The sequence below is a fragment of the Oryctolagus cuniculus genome, chromosome 17 (assembly GCF_964237555.1).
Source record: "Oryctolagus cuniculus chromosome 17, mOryCun1.1, whole genome shotgun sequence".
Taxonomy (NCBI): domain Eukaryota; kingdom Metazoa; phylum Chordata; class Mammalia; order Lagomorpha; family Leporidae; genus Oryctolagus; species Oryctolagus cuniculus.
The window spans coordinates 13,956,790-13,971,140 of NC_091448.1; the positions used below are offsets into that span (position 1 = coordinate 13,956,790).

Here is a 14,351-nt window from a genome sequence, read left to right on the forward strand (position 1 = left end):
GACAGAATCCGGCGCCCCGACCGGGACTAGAACCCTGTGTGCCAGCGCCGCAAGGCGGAGGATTAGCCTAGTGAGCTACAGCGGCGCCAGCTGACTTTCAAGTAAATAAATAAATCTAAAAAAAAAAAAAAAAAAAAAAAAAAAAAAAAAGGAAAAAAAAAAAAAACACAACACGGATCTAGGTAGAGATCTCTTTACACAAATAAGCCACAGGAAAAGCCAGATTGTCACGGGGTGCTGGTAATGGAACCGGAGCAGAGGCAGGTTGTGTGCCCGGGATGTTTACTGCTGTTGGCTTCCCATAGCCTCACTGGGTTCCTGGCATGGAGCTTCTAAAAACCCTTGGGACTTCCCAAGTGATAGACACATCTTTGTTAGGCATGGGTGTCCTGGGTCACACCTGGTGCATGCTAAGGAGCTGACTTGTGGAGAGCCCTTGATAGCTGTGCATTTGTCCATTTCCTGTTGCTATAACAAAATACCTGAGGCTGGACACTTACAAAGAAAATAGGTTATTTCACTCCCAGTTGTGGAGGCCTCATTTGCTGGGTCTCTGGTGAGGGGATCCTGGCACCTGGGGAGTACATGGCCAGACAGGAGGCCAGAGCAGGGACAGTGCAGTCTTGCTTCTTTGTATCAACCCACACTTGCAGGAACAAACAGGGTTCCAGAAGAAACACATTAATTCTGGGTTCCACAGGAAACACACGAATTCCTTCTGAAGGCAGTGCCCCCACCCACTCAATCACTCCCCCCAGACTCCACCACCTCCCAACGTCACCACAGTGAGGACCAAGCTTCCAACACGTGAACCCTTGGGGACACACGCAAACCATGTCCACACCATAGCAGAGTGAGGACTTGCCATCAGCAAGACCAAACAGGTGGTCAGAGGGTCGGGACTTCGGCCCAGCGAAGAGAGGAGGCTGGAGACTGAGTTCAGTCATGGGTCCAAGGAGGTCCTCAGGCATGCCTACTTAACTATAGAATCTCTGGACAGAGATTCGGCAGAGGTTCCTGTTGAGAACAGAGTAACATTCTCGGATGGGGACATGCCGTGAGCCACAGGAGGAGGACACAGAAGCTCCAACTGAGAACGCTGCCCCGCGCGTCTCTCCATCTGACTGCTCCTGATCCACACCCTTCGGTAAAGCTGTCGTCACACCGAAGTGCCCTCCTGAGAGCTGGGAGTCATTCCAGAGAATGACCAGACCTGACATTGCACCTGAGGACCCCGGGGGTGTGGACAGTTGGTCTGCACTGAAGGCAATCTCGCTGTGGACCGTGCACTGTTATTGGCTGGGGCCGCACTGGCCCTGGGTGATTAACGCTGTTATTGAAATGCAATACCCCTGTGGGTATGGGACTACTCTGGAACCAGAAATACCAGTCATCATGGTTGTTCAAAACGAGAACAATACAGTTGCTTTGGTTCCCATTGGGTAAGTTACAGTCGTGGTCTGGTTCTTCGCTTTCAAGACCATCTTGATTTTGGAGCCGGGATGTCCCCAACTTCTTCCGACTTTCACAGACAGATTGACTCCCACAGGCGCTGGGCTAGGTCCTGGGATACACGGATTCCTCCCCTCAAGTGGCTCGCAGACTATTCTGGGAAGTCACATTCAATGTACCGTGTTGTGTGTAACATGAAGTTGCACCTGCTGGAGCGAAAGGCCTGGCTAACTGGAGGTGAGGCCAGGTGAAGTTTGTGGGGATAAGTCACAGAGACAGTGGCCCCCAGTATCTGCCAGTTCCACATCTATGAATTCAACCAACTGCAGATAAAAAAAATATTTGAAAAAACTGCATCTGTACTGAACATGTACAGGTTTTTTAAAAATTATTATTCCTTAAGTAATACTGTACGACAACTATTTACATGGCATTTACATGATATATCACAAGTGATCTAGAAATGACTTAAAGTATTCAGAAGGGGGCCTGCGTCGTGGCGGAGCAGGTAAATTCACCTCCTGTGACGCCAGCATCCCATATGGGTGCCAATTCATGTCCTGGCTGCTCCACTTCCCATCCAGCTCCCTGCTGGGAAGACAGTAGAAGATGACCCAAGTGTTTGGTGCCCTGCACCCACATGGGAAACCTGGATGAAGCTCCTGGCTCCATCCTGGCCCAGCCCTGGCTGTTATGGCCATTTGGTGAGTGAACCAGCAGGTTAAAGATCTCTCTCTCTCTCTGTGTCCCTCCCTCTCTCTTTTTCTGTAACTCTGACTTTCTTTCTTTCTTTCTTTCTTTCTTTCTTTCTTTCTTTCTTTCTTTCTTTCTTTCTTTCTTTCTTTCTTTTTTGACAGGCAGAGTGGACAGTGAGAGAGAGAGACAGAGAGAAAGGTCTTCCTTTTGCCATTGGTTCACTCTCCAATGGCCGCTGCAGCCGGCATGCCGCGCTGATCCGATGGCAGGAGCCAGGTGCTTCTCCTGGTCTCCCATGGGGTGCACGGCCCAAGTACTTGGGACATCCTCCACTGTACTCCCTGGCCACAGCAGAGAGCTGGCCTGGAAGAGGGGCAACCAGGACAGAATCCGGCGGCCCGACCGGGACTAGAACCCTGTGTGCCAGCGCTGCAAGGCGGAGGATTAGCCTATTGAGCCACGGCGCCGGCCTATGTAACTCTTTCAAATCAACAAAAAATAAATCTTCTTTTAAAAAAGTTCATGAAAGGGGCTGGCGCTGTGGCATAGCAGGTAAAGCTACCACCTGCAGTGCCAGCATCCCATATGGGCACTGGTTCGAGTCCCAGGTGCTCCACTTCCAATCCAGCTCTCTGTTATAGCCTGGGAAAGCTGTAGATGACCCAAGTCCTTGGGGCACTTGCACCCATGTGGGAGACCCAGAAGCAGCTCCTGGCTCCTGGCTTCAGATCAGTGCAACTCCAGCCATTGCAGCCATCTGGGGAGTGAACCAGCAGATGGAAGTCCTCTCTCTTTCTCTCTATCTCTCTGTAACTCTGCCTTTCAAATAAATAAATATTTTTAAAAGTTCATGAAAATGCATATTATGAACAAACTAGGCATCATTTTTTTTGCACCACAATAAATTTATCTTCTAATTCCATTTTCCACAAACTGTGACATCCTGAAATGCTGGGCACTGTGAGAAAATTTTGGGTGAGAAAATTCTTTGTTGTGCATTGTGGGGCGCTGAGGAGTGTTGCTGGCTTCAGCCCAGGAGACACCAACAGTGCTGCTTGTGCCCAGCTGCGGCAGCCAAAGCTGTCTCCAGACCTGGCCAAACATCTTGCAGGGGCAGAGTCGTGAACCACAGCCCTGCTCTCCAGCAAGGAAAATAAATCAGCTACAACTATAAAGGCAAAATGGAGAGGAGGCTGGCACTGTGGGCGGGGGTCAGGCTGCCGCCCGAGTCACTGGCCAGCCCCACCTGGGCGCAGGTTTGTGTCTTGGCTATTCCACTTCTGGTCCGGCTCCCTGCTAATGTGCCTGGGAAAGCAGCCGAAGATGGCCAAGCTGCACCATTGTGGGAGGTGGAGATGAAGCTCCTGATGCAGCCATTTGGGGAGTGAACCAGAGGATGGAAGCTCTCTCTCTCTCTCTCTTTTAAATAAATAAATCTTAAAATAAAATTTATTTGAAAGGAAGAGTTAATGATGCATCAACATCTACCTATTGATTTCTTCTTTTTTTAAGATTTATTTTTATTTGAAATGCAGAGTTACAGAGAGGGAGGGAGGGAGGGAGAGAGAGAGAGAGAGGTCTTTCATCTGTTGGTTCACTCCCCAGATGGCCACAATGGCCAGAGCTGCACTGATCCGAAGCCAGGAGCTTCTTCCAGGTCTTCCATGCAAGTGCAGGGGCCCAAGGACTGGGCCATCTTCTACTGCTTTCCCAGGCCATAGCAGAGAGCTGGATCGGAAGTGGAGCAGCTGGGACCCATATGCGATGCCAGCACTGCAGGTGGTGGCTTTACCCGCTAAGCCACAACACTGGCCCCCTATTGATTTCAATCAATACAGAATTCCGTATCAGAGGACCAGTTGCATCCTGGATGATCTGCCTCTGAGCCTGCTCTCTGGCACCTTGCAGAGGATGGCTGGCTGACTTCTTCTGCATTCCCCATCGGGCTGGGATACCAAAGCCGTGTTCCTACAGGGCCTGTATTCTTGGTCATCCGGTGTCGGGTGGGTGGCGGTGTTTTCCCATCACCACGTCTCGGGGCCGGGTCTGCCATGACACCCCCGCGAATCACTCGGTTGCAGCCACAGCCTCCTCCCTCCACTGAGCAGCAAAGAATCCCATACACAGGCTGGGCCCAGGACTGTGTCCACACCTCAAACAATGGCCATGGGTTCCTCACAGCTCTCGGGACTTGGAAGTCCAACATCGGGGTGGCGGCAGGGCTGGTTCTGGTGAGAGATCTCTTCCGGGTTTGCAGGTGGTTGCCTTCCTGCAGGGGTCTCACATGGTGGACACAGGAGAGCTCTGGTGTCTCCCCCTCCTCCTCCGACAGACGCTAATCCCTCTGGACCTCATCCAGACCTAATCAGCTCCCAAAGGCCCCACATATGAATCTGGGGACACAAACCTTCGGCCAGTAGCCCCCTTCTCTGCCTACTACGCAGCAGCTTGAGGGACCTCGAATGGTCAGGGCCAGCCTCAGCTTCCACTTGGATGGGACCACACACACGACAGGGTTTCCTGCTCTAACTGTTTCTCCCTGGAGCCCCAGGCAGGCCTCACAGCAAAAAGCTCTTCCAGGGACTTGAGACCAAATACCGGGAGGGGGCGCCCTCCTCGGCTCCGGCTCCTGGACCTCCGCATTCTGGAATTTTCTAAGTCCAGGGATAGCAGCACCTGCGGGAGCCCAACAGCGAGGGGAGGCACACCCACATGCAGAACACGTGTGTACCCCCCTCCCCTGGGAGAACCAGGCGCTGTCCGCGGCCCCCTCCCCCCCGCCCGTTCGTTAGAACTAAGCAGTGCTCCCCTTCTCGGGGGCCCGCCTCACCTTGGAGGGGCGCCCTCTGCTGGTCGGCCCTGAGCTGCGCCGCAGGGGCAGCCTGCGAATCCCACCCCCGCCCCCGCCTCCCTGGGGGTCGCTGATCTCCCAATTTACCAGGCTCCGACGTCTCCAGTTTCACTGAAGGTGATATCTGCGGTGCTGCTTCTCTCTTGTTACTTTTGTGAGATTTCCAAGACAAATAATAAAATAAATAAATCTTGAAAATAAAGAAGTCTTGAAAATATGGACGAATACAATACAAGTATCTGTATTTAGTCACACCTTTAAAAATGGAAACTCCTTGGTGCAGAGAGCAGCCCACATGGGTGACCGTTGGTGTCCCGGCTGCTCCACTTCCGAGACCCAGCTCCCTGCTAATGCCCCTGGGAAAGCGGCAGAGGACAGCCCGCGTGCTTGGACCCTGCCGTCCCTGGGGAGGCCCGGAAGAAGCTCCCGGCTCCTGGCTCTGGTCTGGCCCAGCCCCGGCTGTTGTGGCCATTCGGGGAGTGAGCCAGTGGGTGGAAGATCTCTTTCTCTTCTTTCTTTGTAACTCTGCCTTTCAATAAATACATAAGCCTTTACAAAATAAAAATGAAAATTCCAAAGTGGTCAAATAAATACAAAAACCGGCCAAATACTCAATGACTTTAGAAGAAAGGCTGTCAGTCACCTAGCAGGAGGAAGTGATTGGGAGAGGACCCAGCATGGGGCTCTGTCCTTTGGTCTGGCCCACGATTCAAGTCTGTTCTGTCTGTGACATTAGCTAACTGCACTCTGTGACATGTGACTTTTCTGTGTGGATGTTATATGTTGGTAAGAATTCTTTTTAAAAAATCCCAAGTAGGGGCCTTGTTGTGCTACAGTGGGGGTAAGCAGCTGCTTCCAACGCAGCTCCCTGCAAGTGTACCTGGGAAAGCAGCAGAAGATGGCTCAAGCCCTTAGGCCCCTGCCACCCGTGAGAGACCGGAAGGAGCTCCTGGTCCTGGCTTCCACCTGGCCAGCCGCAGCCATGGCAGCTGTTTGGGGAGTGAACCAGTAGATGGAAGATCTGTCTCTGCCTCTCCGTCACTCTGCCTTTCCGATAAATAAATCTTTTTAAAAACTGTAAAGTAGTGGGGCTGACGTTGTAGTACAGGTTCGTGTCCAGTTATTCAACTTCTGGTCCAGCTCCCTGCTAATGTGCCTGGGAAAGCAGTGGAGGATGGCCCAAGTGCTTGGGCCCCTGCACCTGCATGGGAGACCCAGATGAAGCTCCTGGCTGCTGGCTTTGGCCCGGCTCAACCTGGGGCATTGTGACCATCTGGGGAGCCAGTGTCACAGGCCAGCCCCAAGCCCCAGTGATTACTATTTCTTTACCTGGCTCAACTAAAATGAAAAGGAGGATTTTATGTAGAAACATTGAGTAGCTGAATTTTGCTATATTCATCCACCTACTACGGGTTCTGTCTTTGATTCTAGGTATCTCTTCCCTGGGGAGAACGTGGGTTTCTGCACTAATCGGAGGTACCGTCAGTGACGGGCACCCAGCATAACCGTGACGCAGTCTCCAGGGAACCCAGGGCTCTGCAACACCGGTCTCCTCATGGGCCAACCTTCCTCCTTGGGCGATGGCCAGGTTCCAGAATGAGGCCCTAGCTCAGTGTGGGCAGGTTCACACTCAGCTCTCCCAGATGTCTGTTTGGAGGCCCCTTAACTTCCTCTCTCCTTTTGCAGACTGTCTGGGGGCCCAGAAGTTGTAAAAGCTGGGGTGGGGCTCGCACTGTGGCAAAGCGGGCAAAGCCACCACCTGCAGTGCCAGCATCCCATAGGAGCGCTGGTTCAAGTCCCAGCTGCTCCTCTTCCGATCCAGCTCTCTGCTATGGCCTGGGAGAGCAATGGAAGATGGCCCAGGTCCTTGGGCCCCTGCACCTGCATGGGAGACATGGAAGAAGCTCCTGGCTCCTGGCTCCTGGCTTCAGATCAGCCATTGCGGCCATCCAGGGAGTGAACCAGTGGAATGGAAGACACCTCTCTCTCCCTCTCTCCCTCCCTCTCTCCCCCTCTGCCTCTCTTTCAAATAAGTAAATAAATCTTTAAAACACACACAAAAAGATTTGGGTCAACACGTGGGGCCTGCAATGTGTGACATGGTCCATTATCAACACACCCGTCTCGCTGCTGACAGTTGCTTCACGTTGCCAGGTGGGGGCTGGGTCCTTCATTGTCCTAGGGTCGGCTCTGCAGCATCCGCCCTCCCCCATGAGGGGCCAGGAATGAGCCTTCCTCCCAGTTGCAAGATCCCCTGCAGAGCACAAGTGGCCCTTGACCAATGGCGGGGGAGGGGGGTAGAGGGGAACAGGAGGGACGGGGGGGGGGGGGGGGGTGTGTGCACTGGCCTTGAAGTCCCAAAACACAGACAATGCATGGCTGCCACAGCAGAGCATCTTCAATTCTTCATGTTGATTTAGAACCAAATTTGAAAAATGTTACGTATCTTGTAATTTTATCTTTCTTCAGATGCAGCTATTAGGCAGAAGCCGTTAACTTTATTCCAAGATGTGATGCCTTTGTCTGTTACTAACGGCAAAAGGCAGACACTTTACGTATTAAAACATGAGTCTAGGGATGGGTGACGCCAGCCTGGAAGAATTCCATACCGCAAGTTGGATGCCTGGGTTTGAGTCCCGGCTCCACTCTCAATTCCACCTTGCTACTAAGGTGCACCCTGAGAGGCCACAGGCGAAGGTTCAAGTCCTTGGGTCCCTGCCACCCACGTGGGAAACACTGAGTTCTCAGCTGGTTTCATCCTGGCCCCCAGCTTCAGCTGTTGGGGGGCATTTGGGGAATGAACCAGCACATTCTCTCTCTCTCTCTCTCTCTCTCACACACACACACACACACACACGCAAATAAAATGAAAATAAATAAACACTTATAGTGGGAATCTGTAAAGAATCATGGCTGTGGGCCGGCGCCGCGGCTCACTAGGCTAATCCTCCGCCTTGCGGCGCCGGCACACAGGGTTCTAATCCCGGTTGGGGCGCCGGATTCTGTCCCGGTTGCCCCTCTTCCAGGCCAGCTCTCTGCTGTGGCCAGGGAGTGCAGTGGAGGATGGCTCAAGTACTTGGGCCCTGCACCCCATGGGAGACGGCCCCACGACGAAGAGAACCATCAGAGGCGGGTTGGGGGAGCCTCGGGTGTGTCCTCCATCCTTGCTGCCTCCTGAGCCCGGTCCTCCAGCCCCGCCCCAATCCACTGAGCGGCTGTGCCCCTGTCTTTACAGGGACTTACCTTTGCTCTGCTCCAGTTAAGATGGTCGGTGTCCGTGGCTGGCAACAGAAAGGAGCAGGTCAAGGAGAGTGAGGAGTTGTTTGGAGCAGCCTGGGGAAGAGAGCTGTGTTTCTTGAAGGAAGAGCTGCACCAGGACAGAAAGGCTGGACACTGCTTCTTGCATTTGCCCAGCATGAGGTCCCTGGAGAGGAGGAGCATGGCAGGTGGCAGCATGGTGAGGGGAGCAGGTGCAGAAGGCCCCGGACACAACCTGAGACAGCGTAGAACAGCCCGGAACAGCCTGGGACAGCCCAGGTCAGCCCAGGTCAGCCCAGGACAGCCTGAGACAGCGTGGAACAGCCCGGGACAGCCCAGGACAGCCCAGGTCAGCCCAGGTCAGCCCAGGACAGCCTGAGACAGCGTGGAACAGCCCGGGACAGCCCAGGACAGCCTGAGACAGCGTAGAACAGCCTGGAACAGCCCAGGACAGCCTGGGACAGCCTGGGACAGCCCAGGACAGCCTGGAACAGTCTGGGACAGCCTGGAATAGCCCGGAACAGCCTAGAACAACCTGGGACAGCCCAGGTCAGCCCAGGACAGCCTGGGACAGCCTGGAACAACCCCGGGACAGCCTGGGACAGCCTGAGACGGCCCGGGACAACCCGGGACAGCCTGGAACGGCCTGGGACAGCCTGGAACAGCCTGGAACAACCCCAGGACAGCCTGGGACAGCCTGAAACAGCCCAGGACAACCCGGGACAGCCTGGAACAGCCTGGGACAGCCTGAGACAGTGTGGAACAGCCTGGAACAGCCTAGAACAGCCCGTGACAGCCCGTGACAGCCTGGAACAGCCCAGGACAGCCTGGCTGCTCCGAAGGGGGCACCAAGGCACCAGGTGGCAGGGAAGAGCTTCCTGGGAGCGGAGAAGCTGTGGAACGCTCGGAGCTCACGGAAAGGCCAGAGAGGGCACACGGATGGCAGAGGCAAGAGGGGGAAGGGATGCGTGCGCATCTTCTGAGCCTTCACCAAGTGCCCGGCAACTTCTGAGCAGCGAGGCTCAGCACAAGGCAGACAGAGGGGTGGCCGGGGCTGGACGAGGGACAGCTCTTCCTCTGAGGCAGGAGACGGACGTGTGGGGCAGAGGTGGGAGGTGGTGGGAAGGGGGAAATGGGCAGTTTGCTCTGGGGTGTGTGTCTGAATCTGGGTATTCAGTCGGCACTCAATGTTTGCTGACTTCAGCTGAATGAGCCATGGTGCATGAGGAGGGTGAAGGGGAGAGCTGAGGGGAAGTCAGGTGGGCAGGGAGGAGGTCTGTGCCTCCAGGGAAAACCCAGGTTGGGTTTGGGTGCCCTGTTCTCAGACCCTGGCTTCTGGAATATGAGAGCCACAGTTTGCACGCAGGGGACCAGGGCTGCACGGTCGCCTTCCGTCCTCTGCCTACGTCATGCACATCACGCTTTCTGAGCGCCAACTGCATGCAGAGACCCCAGAGATGGAGCTGCAAATGACCCCCTCGTCTTCCTGACCCAAAAGTCCTTTCTGATCTAAAAGTTCCGCTCTGCTCTTACGAGGGGGGTGGGGATGAGGATGTGAGTTAAAATTCTCATTGGCAGTTTAGTTGCTCTTTTTAAAAATACATTTTTTAAAATTTTGAAATAAGGGCCGGCGCCGTGGCTCAATAGGCTAATCCTCCACCTTGCGGCGCCGGCACACCGGGTTCTAGTCCCGGTCAGGGCGCCGGATTCTGTCCCGGTTGCCCCTCTTCCAGGCGAGCTCTCTGCTATGGCCAGGGAGTGCAGTGGAGGATGGCCCAGGTGCTTGGGCCCTGCACCCCATGGGAGACCAGGAAAAGCACCTGGATCCTGGCTCCTGCCATAGGATCAGCGCGGTGCGCCGGCTGCAGCGGCGGCCATTGGAGGGTGAACCAACGGCAAAGGAAGACCTTTCTCTCTGTCTCTCTCTCACTGTCCACTCTGCCTGTCAAAAAAAAAAAATAAATAAATAAAATAAAATAAAAAAAAATAAATAAAAAAAAAATTTTGAAATAAGGGCAGAAAAAGTGCAAAGACAGCCCGCAGAGTTTGTGTAAACCCGCAGCCCGCCTTGCCCTGGTGCTAACATCATACACCACCGTGCCCTTCTCAGCACTGACACATAGCCGGCACCTGGGACAGCCCGGAGCAGCCTGGGACAGCCCGGGACAGCCCGGGACAACCTGGGACAGCCTGAGACAGTGTGGAACAACCGTGTCCTGATTCCACGGCCACCCTCACATCCAGGATGTCATGCGGCCTTGAGGGCACTGCTCAGGGTTACTCCTCGTGCGCAGGCTCCCAGGCAGGGCTGGAACTTGTCGGGCTAGCACACGGAGGCCCCTGAAAAGCTGCAACTGTGGTTGTATTTCTTCCCACTTCACTGATGTGCCGATCACACACAGCCCCTCACCCTCACCCCTAAAGGAAGCCACAGCTGCTCGTCCTAACAGCACAGCTCCTTGGTGCTGCAGTCTGGGGCCCAGCACGGGGCGGGGCGGGGGTGGGGGAGGCTCTGCTCCCGGGTCCCTTGGGATAAGGATGAGGCCAGAACTCTGCTGGCCACGCCCAGCCTAAACAGCTAGAGAAAGAGTCCACGTTATGTGTCCAGTCATCGATTTGGGTTTCCTACGGCTTTATTGTTCCCTTTAAAAAAATACAAAAAAGACTATTGGGAAGGAAAAATAAATGCGCAAAAATTTTAAAACTCGATATAAGTTAAGCCAGAGTAAATACTCTTCCTTACATACACACGATTTTGGTCAATTACACATCAAGGAGGCTGAGGGAAAGTTTTCTTCTGTAAAAAGCCAAGGATCCTCTCGGGGAATAATCCTAGGGTCCAGGTGCAAGCCCTCATTAATGGTGTTTCCAAGCACCACGTGTAAACATCTCTTAATTTGTAATACAATTGGCCTCGAGATCAAAGTAGAGGAGTGAAGTACCTATCTCAGAACCTGTCCTCGAGCTCCATTCGTCGCCTTTTCCCGCACAAAAACTGAATTTCGTGCGACCCAGATGGGACTCGAACCCACAATCCCCAGCTCCGGAGGCTGATGCCTTATCCATTAGGCCACTGGGTCACCACAGGATCCGGGTTCTCACACCGTCTCCTTACGTGATGGCATCATCGCGCCCCCGCCCCCTTGCACTGTGGTCTCGCGTTGGGCGGCGGACGGTTCTGAAGGCGTCCCCAGCGGCCACACTGCGCGCCTGCGCGCCAGGGCCGAACTACTCCCCGGGGGCTCCGACGGCGCCTGCGCAGTCGTTCCGGAGCGAGCGGCCCAGCCGCCAGTGCGCCTGCGCATGACCCTCCGCGTCCCGCGGGGACTGCGTGGCGAAGGAGCGGGCTCCGTCTGTTGGGTCCGCCGTCCGCTGCATTCTTTGCTGGAGGTTTCCAACCTCGGCTACCCGTTAGGCCCACCTGTTGAAGCAGAATTCCAACGCCTGCCCTACCCTCCGTTCTCAGCTGCTGTGGGCGCCCGGGCGGCGTCCTCGGGGGACCCTCGCGGATGGCGCGGTCCCGCCGCCCCAGCCCCCGCCTCGTCTCCCCGCCCGCCCGCCCGGGCGCCCCGCGTTTATTCAACACCCTCGTGCTTTACCGTGGGGGACGGTGGTCGGATTCCAGGGTGGGCTCGAATCTGTGCAGCCCCCTCCCACGAGGCTAACCAAGGTCCCTAAATACAGAACAGTGCTTGTTACCCCTGAAGACCTTGGGTGAAGAGACACTTTGTGGTCCCCTGCAGTGTCTTGACGCTGTGGCGAGCAAAGATTCGGCACCTAGGGTTTTTAAAGACAGTTTTCTTACCGTCTTAGACGTGTAATACCTACTGTTTGCAGATTTGTATGACATATGGGTAAACCAAACGGAAAAATTGAGATAGCGTAATGCTGCCCGTGGGAGTCAGCCTTGAGCATTCTGTTTGCATCGTTCGCACCCTTGGAGTGTGGGGTACGTCACTTCTGCTATTTTGTAAACGTGTGGCCCGTGACCCCTGAGGCGGCCAGGACATGCTTTTCGTGAGATCTGAGACGCTGTTCATCGCGTTCACAGATGCACTGACGGATGCGGAGGCAGAAGTGGGTTAAGAGGATCGCGGACTAAGGCCGTGACGCTAACTGGTCATATTCACCTCCAGGCGGATGGTGGAAGAGAGAAAGCCAGCTGGACTCCTGTAACTAGGAGACCCAATCGGGCTGCCTGCAGGTGTGTGTTGGCCAAGGGTTTAAAGGCACCTCCAGGATCCGGTTCTCTCGATTCTGTCCTACTGCTGCGTTCTCAGACATTCTTTCTTCCCAGTGGCAGAATATCTCCAGCAGCTCCGGACTTCCCATCTATTATCCTGCTTCCAAGTGAAGAGGGAGTGCACCTGTTCCCTGTTAGTCTAAACTTCTGGGCCTGATTCCTTTTTCTTTAGTTTGTGTATTTATTTTTCACCTTTATTTGAAAGGAAGAGACAGACAGAGGTCCTCCATCCTCTGGTTCACTCCCCCAGTTGCCCACGGCAGCCGGAGCTGGGCCAGGCTAAAGCCAGGAGTCTGGAACTCCATCTGGGCCTCCCACATGGACGGCAGAGACCCAAGGCAGCGACCCATCACCTATTAACTCCCAGGGTGTGCATTAGCAGGAAGCTGGATTGGAAGTAGAGCCAGATTCAAACCAGGCTCTCGGATATGGGTGGGAGGCTGGTGTCCCAAGCAGCAGCTTAACCCACAGCATCACAACACTGGCTTCCAGAGCTGCTTTCTCATGGTGATGATGGACTGTCCTCTTCCGCACCGGAATATTGATGCAATCAACCCTGCGCTGGCTCCCTCCCAGTCTCTCACCTGAACAATTTGAAATGCCTCGGGGCCGGCGCTGTGGCATAGCAGGTAAAGCCACCACCTGCAGTGCCAGCATCCCATATGGGTGCTGATTCAAGACCCGGCTGCACCATTTCCAAACCAGCTCTCTGCTGTGGTCTGGGAAAGCAGTAGAAGATGACCAAGTCTTTGGGCCCCTGCACCCACGTGGGAGCCCTAGAAGCTCCTGGCTCCTGGCTTCGGATCAGCGCAGCTCTGGCCATTGTGGCTGATTGGGGAGTGAACCAGCAGATGGAAGACCTCTCTCTCTCTCTGCCTTTCCTCCTCTGTCTGGGCAACTCTGACTTTCAAATAAATAAATAAATCTTAAGAAAAAGAAAAGAAATGCCTCGCTTCCCTGCCAGTCCCTTAGTTCAGGTATCAATATTTCATTCCATTTGGGGGATATGATTTGCTACAACAGAAGCCAGTTTTTTTTTTTTTTGTTTTGTTTAATTTGAGAGGTGGAGTTATAGACAGTGAGAGGGAGAAACAGAGAGAAAGGTCTTGTATCCATTGGTTCACTACCCAAATGGCCGCTATAGCCTGAGCTGAGCTGATCTGAAGCCAGGAGCCAGGAGCTTCTTCCAGGTCTCCCATGTGGGTGCAGGGGCCCAAGGACTTGGGCCATCTTCTGCTATTCCAGGCCACAGCAGAGAGCTGGATGGGAAGAGGAGCAGCTGGGACTCGAATCAGTGGCCATATGGGATGCCAGCGCTGCAGGTCAAGGATTAACCTACTGTGCCATGGCACTGGCCCCCAAAAGCCAGTTCTAAGCCAACTTAATTAGGGTCATTCCAACTGCCAAGAGAGATACACCCAAACCTGCTGTGGCTTTTCACGAGAGATATTTGCTCATGTAAAAGCGGAGGTCAGTTTTAGCCATCGCCACGGCTCACTAGGCTAATCCTCTGCCTTGCGGCGCTGGCACACCGGGTTCTAGTCCCGGTCGGGGTGCCAGATTCTGTCCCGGTAGCCCCTCTTCCAAGCCAGCTTTCTGCTGTGGCCAGGGAGTGCAGTGGAGGATGGCCCAAGTGCTTGGGCCCTGCACCCCATGGGAGACCAGGAGAAGCACCTGGCTCGTGCCATCGGATCAGCGCGGTGTGCCGGCCGCGGCGGCCATTGGAGGGTGAACCAATGGCAAAGGAAGACCTTTCTCTCTGTCTCTCTCTCTCTCACTGTCCACTCTGCCTGTCAAAAAAAAAAAAAAAAAAAAACAAAAACAAAAACCTGAGGTCAGGTTGGGAGGTGA

The 14,351-nt window shown here is 54.4% G+C and overlaps 1 long non-coding RNA gene and 1 other non-coding gene across 7 annotated transcripts; both read right to left on the bottom strand.

Moving 5' to 3' along the window:
* Positions 1 to 177: 177 nt before the first annotated feature.
* Positions 178 to 12,064, bottom strand: LOC108178564 (uncharacterized). Of its 6 annotated transcripts, none has more exons than XR_011383422.1 (5): positions 11,857 to 12,064; positions 8,243 to 8,332; positions 5,255 to 5,548; positions 5,087 to 5,148; positions 178 to 1,661 (listed from the first exon to the last, which is right to left on the bottom strand). It is a non-coding gene; the product is annotated as an uncharacterized lncRNA (long non-coding RNA). The 6 variants fall into 6 exon arrangements; XR_007911361.2 differs by lacking the exon at positions 178 to 1,661 and adding an exon at positions 3,706 to 4,427; XR_011383421.1 differs by lacking the exons at positions 178 to 1,661; positions 5,255 to 5,548 and adding exons at positions 3,706 to 4,194; positions 4,301 to 4,427 and having other exon boundaries at positions 11,857 to 12,062.
* On the bottom strand, positions 11,265 to 11,337 carry TRNAR-CCG (transfer RNA arginine (anticodon CCG)). Its single transcript has one exon. It is a non-coding gene; the product is annotated as a tRNA-Arg (tRNA).
* Positions 12,065 to 14,351: the final 2,287 nt, after the last annotated feature.